This window comes from Microtus ochrogaster, chromosome 21 (genome assembly GCF_000317375.1).
Source record: "Microtus ochrogaster isolate Prairie Vole_2 chromosome 21, MicOch1.0, whole genome shotgun sequence".
Lineage (NCBI taxonomy): Eukaryota > Metazoa > Chordata > Mammalia > Rodentia > Cricetidae > Microtus > Microtus ochrogaster.
The window spans coordinates 31413263-31426452 of NC_022022.1; positions in this window are offsets into that span (position 1 = coordinate 31413263).

Below are 13190 nucleotides of genomic sequence, written 5' to 3' on the forward strand. Positions count from 1 at the left end.
CTTTGTAACCATGGAAAAGCAAATTAAAATAGGATCACTCCAAAGTTGTGCTGGAGCACAGATAACATGGATCCCTGTGCAAACTACAAAAACACCTAAAACCCCTTCTCTTTGCTCTCATCAGTAGATTTGTGCTTTCATACCAACTAAAGATGCTTTATAACTCTCTGTTTCATTTCTCCTTATTCCCAAATAAGAAGTACACAAAAATCATGAATCAATCCCACTTTCTGACAACACCCAAAATGCGATTCCCTTTAGCTCTCCAACATCACTCAACACAAGTCTAAATCCTGTCATGTGAATTCTTTTAATACAGTTCTTTTGCAGATTTGCCCATGCCTCCTGTGGGCTGAAGTCTTACTGATGTAAGAATCACTCACCCAACTTATCCAGCCATATATGTGCTCCTGTTGTCTTTGCTTGGCAAGCATTAGCATAGTTTACTTGTCATCTGGCTAAACAGAGAACTGTAGATTAAAAATTTCACCATTAGGGTTTAGAGGATCTTTCACTCCTCATTCTTCTAGGCTCAAACATCTTGATGAGATGCCTGGTGCCAATCTTGTTTTTGTTTAAAGTTGCACATTTCATTTCTTTAAATTTTGAGGGAAGAAGGGCAACATTAGGTAATATTTATTTAAGTACTCATCATGGTCCAAGCATTAAATGATGCATTCTTCATGACTTATCATACTCAATTCTTGAAGAAGCCAGATAAGCAAGTACTACCTGAATTTTATATAAATGAAGTAACTATCTCAAGGTCACAGCTAGCTAGTGGCAGGACTGGAATTGAGCCCAGATCTGTCCCACTCTTAATCTCTTGAGTTGCACAATTATGCTAATGGTCCTTCAAGATTGTCTCAAGAGCATTCTGGCACAAAGATTTACTTAGTGAAAAAAAACGGGAAACTAATGGTTAAAATCAGAATTTGAGATTCCATATGGGTTTCATTGGGAGGCAATTCTCAACTTTAAATTTCCTCCTGTTCAGCTGAATGTAATTCAACCTTGAGAAAAGAAAGCCAGCAGCAAATCCAGAAAGAATAAAACACGATGAGCCTGTCTCCAAGAAGACAGTTGGAATCGTATCATGAGCACTGACTTGGAGAACACTGACTAGCATGGTGAATCACAAAAGCAAACACGCAAACAAAATAAATCTAAATAAATTGAATTTTAAAAATCCATCTGTCATTTGAATTAGCTATTCAAATTCTCTCTATTTCTTTTTGTATTTGAAATTTGAACAGTTACAACAAAAGAAGTTGAAAAAATGGTTAAATACATGGAACATGATAGTTTACAATGAAAACACAGAAATCCGTATGAGTACAAATGGAATTGGAAATTAATGTTTTGTCTAAACTTGATCTTTGAAGGGACAATTTCTGCATCTGAAGCTCTCTTCAGGGTTCCCGTTATATACCAGCTGTGGCTGGAGTTTCTTCTGTTTGTGCCCTGGACCCAAAACTGCAAGAGAAAGCTAAAACGAACCCACACAGTTCACACAGAACTTTAAAACAATGCAACTTCCAAGGGTTAACAACCTGAATACGTCCCATTTTTCACTGGATGCCCCTTGTGTGGACTGTGGTTTCTGTGCATTTAGTGATAGGGAAGAGAATGTGAGCATATTCGCTTTGATAAAACTGTGCTTCTGTAGAGTTAAGCCAGAAGTCTCTTGTAGCACCAGATTTTGGAGATGTAAAGACCTTCCAGGAATGGTGAGCAGTATTATACTGACTTCACTATAACTACACGAAAAGACACAGGGCTTGGATTTAAGTCTGGAACAAAGACTATGGAATCACTTAGAGTACAATTTACCTTCTAGACTTTAATTGACTTCCTCAAAAACTGTAGACAAATTTCTACCATCCCATACCTTCTATCCACCTAAGGGCTGCTCAAAATGGCTAGTGACAATAGCTCTTCTTGGTCTCCAGAGTTGGGTACATATAGAGTAAGATTTCTATTACACTTATGTTGTGTTTTGTGTTCATGAGTATTGAAAAAGGAAGGTGGAGGTAGGTGAGGAGGAGAGGGGAAAAGGGAGAGAAAGAGAGAGAGGCTTTCAGAGTAAAATTCTTAATTCTGCACACGATTCCAGGCAGGAATCTCAGTTGTGTTTGCTTGGCCTAATGCATGTATCTCGGACACCATGGTGGTGAAAGCAAGTAGCAGAGAAACTTCTAGCCTAACTGGCAAACAATAAGAAAATACAGAGAAGAATGGGCAAGGAATAATGTACTCCCTATGTACACATCTTTAGTGGTCTCCTTTCTTCAGCTAGGTCCTACCACTTATCAAGTCTCCAGAATTGCCTAAAATTGTGCTACCAGCTGGGAGCCCATGGGGGACATTTCATAACTTAGTCATATGGTTGGCACCCATCGTGGGTGAATTTTGAATGAATGGAGGGGATAAAAGATAAGGATCAGGACATGAGCAATAATTTGCTCTATCCCTAGTGGCCCCAAGTAGGTGCCGCCTCCTCAGTGCTAATCAAGGTAGCATTTTCTGCTAGTTCTCAACCAAGTGCCCATGCTGATTAACAACAGCAACAACAACAAAAAAAATACAGCTCCGTAACCTCAGGCAGATCAATAATCCACTCCGTTTATATAACACACTCTGTAGTGGGGACGCCAAGTTCCTGAAGTCAATGAGAGGAGAGAACAGCCTAAAACCTATGACATTCTGATCTGTAGGAGGAAAACTCACAAGGGTTTTCCTCCTCCCAGGAGCAGGAAAGGCAAAGAAAAGCATGTTCATTACCATTTCTGCGGGATCGGTTAGGTTTCTGCAGTGCCAGATTTTCGTTTGCTTTCCTGAAGGCATCTTGGGATTTTAAACATGGTTTCCTTGAGTGCAAGAGCTCTGGATATTCCTAACATGTCATGGCTCAATTTTACTGGCAATTTCTAATGACATATGACGGAGTTGAGTGTATTCGGCTGCAGCAGGCCAGTCTGCCCTTTGAATACATGGTGGTGGAGGAGGAGGCAGCAGAGCTGGGAGGGAGGGGAAGGAAGTGGAGTAGAGAAAAATTTGCTTATCTTCTCCTGACAAAAATGCGGATATATCAGAGAAGGCAAAGAATATCATAACCTTTGCTGCACTTCCTACTATTGATTAAGCTTCGAACTTCTGCTAATTTTCTCTGACATTATCAACATGAGTTCTCTCAACCAAAATCAAGACAAAGAAGCCAGCAAACAGAACAGGAAAAATGACAGATGATCTATTCTCTCAAACAATGTAAAATTCTTTCACAGAGTTAATGAGTAGTTGTCACTGCTTTGAGTATTTATGTAGGTTAACAGGTCTCCCACATGGTCAAAATTGATAAGGATGGAGACAGGCTAAGGGAATGGTCAGCCCTCCCTATCCCATGCATCAAAATCACTATAATGAAAGGTGGGATATGCACTGGCCTTTTGTGGCTTTGCTGAGGATAGAGCTGAAAGTCTCATGAACACGGGTGAGTACCTTGCCTCTGAGCTACAGCCCCATCGTTGGACAAGTCTTAACTGAAAAAGATTTATTCTTTAGACCCATTGGGATTCAGTGGGTTTTTTACTTTTCAGCAAAAGTTCCACTGATAATACCACCTTCAATATGTTTAATGTAGGCCATTTGCTCAGTAACAAATCTAGCTAATGGTAACAAGGCATCTGATGTCACACGCAAGAGAGTCAATTTCTAGCGTATCATTTCCTCTTTTAATCTCTGCTTACCATGACCTAGGTGTTCAACCATGGTTTGCCTATTCTGATCAATGAAGGAGGGGCAAACAGCAGCATGAAACCCATGCAGGCATTGGGAGACTTTACTGAGGGCTTATAGCATGGTTATCTTGTGTCTGACAACTATTAGAAGCACAATAAGTAATATGCTCATACATTTGAATACTTGGTACCCAGTAGGTACAACTGTTTGGAAAGGATTATGAAGTGTTTTAGGTGGTATGTCACTAGGGGTGGGCTTTGAAGTTTCAAAAGACTGCTGCCTTCCCTTTGTATGCTGTGAATATGTTTTATTATAATTAGTTAAAAAAGAAACTGATTTGGTCCATGGGAGGGCAGAATAAAGCTAGGTGGGAAATCTGAACAGAGAGATAGATAGATAGATAGATAGATAGATAGATAGATAGATAGATAGATAGATAGATAGATAGAAGAAGTCAAAGAGACACCATGTAGCAGCCGAAGGAGAAGGAAGCTAGAACGTTACTGGCAAGCCACAGCCTCATGACAATACATAGATTAATAGAAATGGATTAATTTAAGATATAAAAGCTATCTAGGGATACACTTGAGCCATTGACCAAAGAGTAATATTATTAATATAGTTTCTGCATGATTATTTGGGTCTGGGTGGCTAGGAAGCAAAGGCTCAGTCTCTGCTTACACAAGATACACCTGTGAGTTTGACAATTTCCTAAATAGGTTCCCTTGGGATTCATAATCTTTTCCTCCTCAATACAGATTATTTTTAAATATTTTTTATTTTATATGTATGACTGTTTTTCCTGTATTTGTAGCCTAAGTACAGAGGCCAAAAGTGTGCTTCAGATCCCCTGGAACTAGAGCTACAAATGATTGTGAGCCATCAAATGGGTACTGAGACTCAAAACCAGCTCCCTTGGAAGAGCAGCTTCCTCTCCAACCCTGTGATTATTCCTTGTGAACAAGCTGTGTTGGTTGTTAGAAGTGTTCAAGTTCTGTGAAACTCTTAACACGCTTAAAATATGCTCAGCATCTTGCATCTTGACTATTTCTAAAACAACAACCAAATATCACACATGCACAAGGATGTTGAGATGTTATGTGAGCTGGCTCTCAGATCTGGAAAGCCCTGCCAAAGGATCTAGATAACAGCAGCCAGTTTTTTAATAGACCACTGAGATGTCTTCATGACTGTAAACAAACTTCCTCATATTTGATTTTCTTTCCAGAATCAAATAACTTAAGAAAAGGGTGATTTTTTTTCAGAATTTTATCATAATGGATACCTTAAGCCTTAAGCCAAGCTCATGAAGATCTGACATGCAGGAGGCACCCAGAGTATATACTGATGCCAGTTAGTGTCTCCCTACTAGAAAGTGATTGTTAATCTTGCATGCCACATCATCCTATTAGAAACCCCCTTCGTTATTGCCATCTATTCATTTGCTGAAAAATATACCTACCCTGCCAGAAACTCTATGCCAGGGTGCCTCTCAAAAAAACTCCAAAGATCTCAGACAGCATGGATATGTGAAACCATTGGTAACATAACTCCCTACAAATCATCAGAAGTATGAAGTCTTGCCTCAGTGGTTAGAATTTTCTGGCTCAGACAAGATAAAAGTACATTGCAAGCAACAGCAAATACAAACATCACTGCAGAGTTTCTCTTGTCTTCCGTACATTGTTAATATCTAAGCCGTGCAGGATGTTCCACTTCTTGCTACTGAGTGAAACCTGTACGAGAAAATTAGATTCCACTGAAGGATGAGGTGTTCCAAATGCTCATTGCTTCTGTCTCACTTGAGAAACAGCTCCCTCGCTACTCAGAGATATATTAATATCCCTCCCCTGTCAGTTCGTTGCGTTTGCTGGAAGTTGTAAGTAACAGAGGATCTTTGTCATAAATGCCAGAAAATTATTATGGGGAAAAGTTACATTTCATCAGCATTTTTCAAAGGTTATTTCTTTTCATATTTTTCCCTTGAAGTGAAAAGAATTTCATTTCCCAGACTGCAGTGAGTTCTATACTGGCTTGAACTCAACTGAAACATGAAATCCAGCCCCAAGTATATAAAACCCTTTGAACTTGGTGCATGAGAAGGCAACACTCACATGATATTGGGTTCAGGGATGTTATATAATCACAAATGGTGACTCTATGATTTGGGCATTCACATGATTTTGTCACATTTATTTTATAATCTGTCTGGAATCTTGAAGTCTACATTTCCGTGATCAAATGTTTGCCAGGTATGAAGTCAGTTCCCCTTTCTCAAAATCCTCAGCTGCCTCTGACGTTTGTGTAGCATTTTCTTCTTCTCCTTGCTTACAGTCCTCTCATTTTCTCTACTTGATTAGAACTGAGTCCAAGAGAAGGAGACAGTGGGGAAAGTGATTATGGAATCATGTAATCCAATCCAAAGCAGGGGGAAGGTTATGGTGCAAATGTGAGCTTAACAATCTTCCTATGGCCATCCTAGCAATTCTCTAAAAGATCCAGCCAGTATTGATTTTCATTCTTTACTGAGAATGGAGGTGAATGGCTATTATTTTATAATTTAACATTTATTTATCAAGCCTTATGATATCTGCATACTGAAAAGGAAATAATTTAGAAACTAATTCTAGGAAGCAATGTGGTTTGTATTGGTATGTGTGCATGTATGTGCAGTGTGTGTGTGTATGTGTGTGCGCAGTGTGTGTATGTGATGTGTGTGCATGGTGTGTGTGCATGTGTGCTTGTGTGTGGCATGTGTAGTGTGTGTGCACATGTGTATGTTGTGTGTGGTGTGTGTGTGCATATGTGTATGTGTATACGGAAGAATGTTGTTTCCTTCTGCAGAACAAGAGTGATCAAATTCTCTTTAACATAAAGAAAAAAACTATTATCTCTATTTTCTGAAAAGCGGAATGAATTTCTTAACCCAAAATACAGGTGAGATACATTGTTCTTAATTTTACTTTTTATCAGCACCAGAAACCAAGAGCACTTCATAAATGTTAGGTAAGAGCTCAATACTACCCACACTGCGTATGATTTTAACAAACAGTAGCTTAAGATTTTAGTGCTCTAGCTTATGTTAGATTTGGCATTTTTTGTCCGAGGAAGTTTTTTTTTTTAACTTACATCTAGAAAACAAAACATTTATTAGCAGCTCTTACTTCTTTGTTATCCACAGTATCATTTGCTGAACAACAGATATTATTCAGCATAAGCTGCTTATCATTTGCTTTTTCGCTTTTTATGGATCTCTTTTTGATTATGTGTGTGTGTGTGTGTGTGTGTGTGTGTGCGCACGCGCATGTGTGTCTGTGTGATTTTGGACACATGAATGCAGGAGGCAGCTGAAGGTGAAGGCTTGTGATCCCCTGGAGCTGGAGTTATAGGCGATTGTGAGCCACCAGACATAGGAGCCAGAAACCAGATTGTAGCTCACAACTGCTGAGCCATCTTCCTCCCTCTCTTCCTGCCTCCTCCCCTCCTTCCCTCCTTCTCTTCCTCCCTCACTCCCTCCCTCCCTCCCTCTCTCCCTTCTTCCCTCTCTCCTTCATTTCTGATTTTTGCTAAAAAGTTTTTCGTCATCCAGATGAAGAACCCGAGGTCATCTTATATTTCAAGTAAGAATTCTGTTCTCTCTCATAGTTTTTCCCTACACATACCATGTCTTCCCATTTCTATAGCATCATTATTGTTGTCAAGGTGTCAGCCTAGCACAGTTTATAACTTTCTCATGCTCTCCATGTTGTATTTTAACAAATGCATCTTCTGAAACCACAGCCAAATGTGTTCTCCCCAAAGGCTGCATCTATTTCAATACTGCAGTCAAACCAAAGAAGCCAGCAACTGCAAAATTCCTTCAATGACTCTTTCAGCGTTCAGGATCCTATGTATACTTCCCTAAAATTATATCAGACTATTCTCACATAGACGTTTTCCTAGTATTTTGGAGGTCGTGGACTCTCTAATTAAGGTCAACTGGAATTTTCTTTGGATCTCCAATTCCCCAGTCTTTGCTTGTTGACTTCTGTTCTTTTATAAAACCTTTGTCAGACAACAGTCAACATTTGCTCCTGGGTGGGGTTCACTGATGTGGCCACAGAATGATTGTGAACAAAACCAAGAGAAAATGGACTTCGAAAACTGATAAGGGAAATGAACACGTCTCCTACCAAGAGAACGCTAAAATTCTCATTATACGGGAAGACGTGGAGTTGGAGACTGAATGTTCTCTTGAGGAACAAATGCAGTGATGTAAACAATGTGCATGCAGAGCAAATTCAGGAGGTGGCTATTCCTTGGGTGATAAGTGTTCCCTGGAGTACCATATGTCAAAGACCAAGTCCCCTGGGTGGTGCATAATCCAAGGTAATGTGACCTTGAAATGTGGGACTTAGGTCATTGCTGGTGTTGACTTGCAGGAGAATATGAAATCCAGTCTGGCCTCTTTCTTTAGCCCATGTTAGCTTTTGTCCTAGCCACGAGGTGAGGCATTCTTCCTCACCAGGCATTCGCACCAAGAAAAACTGTCTCACAGGGAATCCAAAGCTGTGGGGCTGGCCAGTCATGGACTGGCCCTCCAAAACTGTGATCTCGAATGTGGAGTTTCTTAAGGTGACTGTATGAGGTGTTTCATTACAGTACCAGAAAACTGACTAACATGTAGATATTTTGTAGATATTAAGTTAGAGCTGCCTTAATGAACTCACAATAACTAACTAGTTTAAGCAACAGACATTTATATGCTCACAGTTCTGAAAGGTAGAAATCTGGCACCTAGGGCTTGGTAAGGTCCCTTTGAATAGCTGTGAAGGGAGGATATACGCTAAGATTCCCTCCTTGTCTTGTAGACAGATGCCTTCTGTTCATATATTTGCAAGCTATTTTCCTTTTGTATGCGCAATTTCCTCTTTAAAATATTTTTATTTCTGTAATTAATTCTTATTAAAAATATAGTTCAACATATTTAACTGAGTTAAAAATTATTTATATTTTGAGATTATAATAAAATTATACCATTTCTCCCTTCCCTTTTCTCTCTCCAAAATCCTCCCATTTATCCCTCCTTGCTCTCTTTCAAATTCATGACCTCTTTTTTCATTAATTGTTCTTAATTTCATATATGTCTATATAGGCATGCTTTTCTTTCCTGCTCCTCAGATCCAAAAAAACCGACTTAGAGACTTAATATTAATTGTAAGTGTTTGGCTGATAGCTCATGCTTCTTACTAGCTAACTAACTATTATATTTTAAATTAACGCATATTTCTTATCTATCCTCTTCCACGTAGCTCATGGCTTATTACCTCATTTTCTACATGTCCTGCTTCTTCTGCATCTGCTGGTGCTTCCTCAGACTCCACCCTTCTTCATCCCAGCATCCTTAGTTTGACTGTCCTGCCTATACTTCCAGCCTGGTGACCAGCCAGTCTGTGTTTTATTAAACCAATTTGAGTGAAGAATCTTTACAGTGTACAAAAGGATCATTTCCCAGCATGTACGTACATATCTGCTCCAAAATACTTAAGTACAACCCAATTGCTCTGTGTAATGTTACTTATATGTTTGTTTTCATGGCTGACCATTTGATATTGTATATCCAAGACTTTATAAAACTGAAAAGCTTCTGAGTAGACAAAGAAATAATCAACCAGGTAAAAAGGCCACCCACAGAATGGGAGCAGTTATACATCTGAAGAATATTAATATCTCTTTATGAGAAAGCAGGGCAAGTATCCCATGAATCTGGAAGAAGAGAAACTCATACTGCCCCAACAGAAGGGCACCTGAAGGTGTCTAGGTGGTGGGCTTATGTCTGTTCCGGGGGGCCTTGTCACACACTGGGTGACACGTGCTGAATATCTGGAAAACCTTCCTGAGAGGTTCTTCTGGAGTTCCTTCTTTGAGACCTGTGATGCTCAGCACAGGTGATGAGTGCCCACTCTCCTCCATGGACTAAACGCCTCCTTCACTGTCTTTCCACAATCATGACAGTGGGGCCTGGACCTCTGAGACGCTCACGTCACTGAGTTCTCTTGGTGTCACTGTCCTTAGGAGCTGGCTCCATACACCCCTGTTTGGGTCCCATCACTCACCACTGGCCTTACTTTCTTTTGACTATTTTTTCTTTAGTTCTACTCATTTCCGCATCTATCCATGCACTGCAGAGTGAGCTAACATTTATTGAAGCCCCGGTGTATGACCAAGGTTCTGCCTCCCTCCCTCTCTCCCCACTTCCCCTCCAGCATCCCTCCATCCTCTCTCCACTTAAGTTTTGAAAGAGGAATTACTCTTGACTTGATGAAAAGTAATTCCTTACCTTCCTTCAGGTAAGGAAGCTGAAACCATTTATACGTCCGGCTGTCACGACGCACACTATTTGAGGCAGGAAGATTTAACGTATGGGTCTTCCTGACTCGTAAAATCCCTGCTCTCTTTCCTAACACATACTGGGAAGGAGGGACACAGAACTCTGCTGTGCCCCACTTTTTCTTCTTTGAAAATTGGCGAAACGTGATCTTATTTATTTATTTTTATTCATGAGGCTTTCTCGTCTGCAAAATTTCAGAAGGTTTTGTGTGTGTGTGCTTAAAAGTTGCCTTTGCACACACATGTTCTCAGATGGTGTTAAGTTTCTATTTGCCATTTTATTTTATGTGTGAAAAAGTAAAATCTCAGGCGTTAATGTTCCCTTTCCCTCTGCTGCACTTAATGTTCAATTAAGGCAATTAACTCATCAGAACGTGACACTGCGTATAACGTTGGCACTGTCTTTACCATAGATGTCTTGAGTATGCTCAGCCTTCTCACAGAAGCACTGAAGCTGGATCAGGTATTTTTAGCCCATCTTGGGATTTTTTTTTCTTTTTTGCTGTATATTGTGGTAAGGTGGGAAGGCAGATTCACCGTTCAGTTCTGAAGAGGCAGAAATGGTATTAATGAGTCTTTTGAAAATAACAGGGTTACATACTCCCCTTTACATGAGGAAGCATCCCTGGGTTATACATTGACAGATGTGCCAAAACCAATGCTTGCCCTCTGCTGATTTGGGTTCTCTTATTGGCTTTGGCTGGACTGAGAGCTGGAATGCTCAGAGCCTGGGAGAGGGCCGCTTCCTGACTTGGAAGACTGAGAATGAATTACACAAGCCTTCTTGACTCCTGAATAAACCAAAGGAAGATGATAACAGGAACCAAACAGAGACACCTGGCACATCTGAAGGTCTCAAGGCAGACAGGGAACAAAGGGCCTCTGTGGACTGGACAGAGGTCAAAGTTGATGCCTGACTGGACCTTCACACACAGGCTGTCATTGTTTTGTGGAGAATCCAGTTTCTGTCAGGTGAAAGAGGCTAAAGCCTTGTTGATGGATCCAGCAGTGAACTGATCGGTGTCTTGGCCAATTTCAACACAGAAAGAGTTGTAATAGTTTTAAATGGATTCCGGAGTTCATAACTTGTTTAATTCTGCTCCTGCCATGTCACCTAACTCCACCAAATCCTAGAAATCCAATAGATAAAGTGATGCTCCCTCAGTTCTGATGTTTCAGGCATGCTGAATTCACACATTAAAAAAACACTCTGTTATCTATTTTTTTATAAATTTATTTATTTATTAAAGATTTCTGTCTCTTCCCCGCCACCGCCTCCCATTTCCCTCCCCCTTCCCCAATCAAGTCCCCCTCCCTTGTCAGCCCAAAGAGCAATCAGGGTTCCCTGCCCTGTGGGAAGTCCAAGGAACCCCCACCTCCATCCAGGTCCAGTAAGGTGAACATCCAAACTGCTTAGGCTCCCACAAAGCCAGTACGTGCAGTTGGATCAGAAACCCATTGCCATTGTTCTTGAGTTCTCAGTAGTCCTCATTGTCTGCTATGTTCAGCAAGTCCGGTTTTATCCCAGGCTTTTTCAGACCCAGGCCAGCTGGCTTTAGTGAGTTCCCAATAGAACATCCCATTGTCTCAGTGTGTGGGCGCACCCCTCGCGGTCCTGAGTTCCTTGCTCGTGCTCTCTCTCCATCTGCTCCTGATTTGGACCTTGAGATTTCTGTCCAGTGCTCCAATGTGGGTCTCTATCTCTGTCTACTTTCATCACCTGATGAAGGTTAATATTCAGGAGGATGCCTATATGTTTTTCTTTGGGTTCTCCTTATTTAGCTTCTATAGGATCACTAATTATAGGCTCAATGTCCTTTGTTTATGGCTAGAAACCAAATATGAGTGAGTACATCCCATGCTCCTCTTTTTGGGTCTGGCTTACCTCACTCAGGATAGTGTTTTCTATTTCCATCCATTTGCATGCAAAATTCAAGAAGTCCTTGTTTTTTACTGCTGAGTAGAACATAGCTCACAAGTACTTACAGTTGAAGGTGCTTTTATACTTCAGCTGGAATATAGCTTCTGTTCAGCTGAGTTAGATCTGCCCTAATTCTTTCAGCTACAGTAGGAAGAAGGCCTTGTGAGCCTCCATCTGAGCAAACACTTGCCACTATGAGCATATGCTGAGAGAATATTTTCTGTTCTCTGCCCATTCTCAAGCTTAATTCTCAATTGGAGCTATGAGAGCTGCCCACAGAGCTTATAAGACCATCTCCAACCTCATTAGAGGTTCCGAGCACACAAGGCACTGCTTCCGTGCCCCGTGGAGAGAAAAGTAAAACCGACAATGGATTTTGGAAAATCAATGACAGCTTCTGGAGGCAAAATTGTTTTCCTAATAAATTGTCACTGTCTGAAAGTGTCGGATGATAGCTATGGGGTCCTCCCAGGGCTGTGAATGGCCTGATGGATGCTCTTACTTTCTAGAGGAGTCTACATCTAGGGTGTATGTATTTCAGGTTTGTGCCCAAATAAAGCTGACTGTTTTGCACATTTTGTTAGATAAATTAAAAACCAAGGCATTCTTTTTTTTAAAAAAAATATGGAGAATTATCCTAGTATGATTTAATCAATAACAGAAAAAACTTTGGGAACCTGGCCCTAATTACAGAGTGTGAAACCTTTTGGTAAACCTTGTAATTTCTCAAGTCAATTTGATAATGCTCAGTGAACTCATGTAGAAACCACATTGCCAGAAAACTGACATTGCAGAGACCTGTCTCCCTTATAGGAGACTTAAGATGGTTGTTCCTGCCCTATGGTGGCTTTTCTCTGGGAGAGGATGAAAAACCTAGGCTTGATCCATCTTGAGGATCTTTACAGTCTTTACAGAACCCAGAAAAGGAAGAGTGTGGGCAGACACAAGGGAAGTGTGAGTGGGCCAGCCCAGGAGCTCTTTTCTCCAGCCATCTCCCTCTGCTCACGTCTCTGGTCACACAGGGGTGCCAAGAGCTCTCCCGTCTCATCTCCATACGTGTTCCTGGGAAAGTGTAAGAAAGAAAGGGAAAGAACTGTGGAATGTGAGTGTCTGTAGATGAGAAAGTGGTACACGGTTAACCCAGACACTACTAAACCTCAAT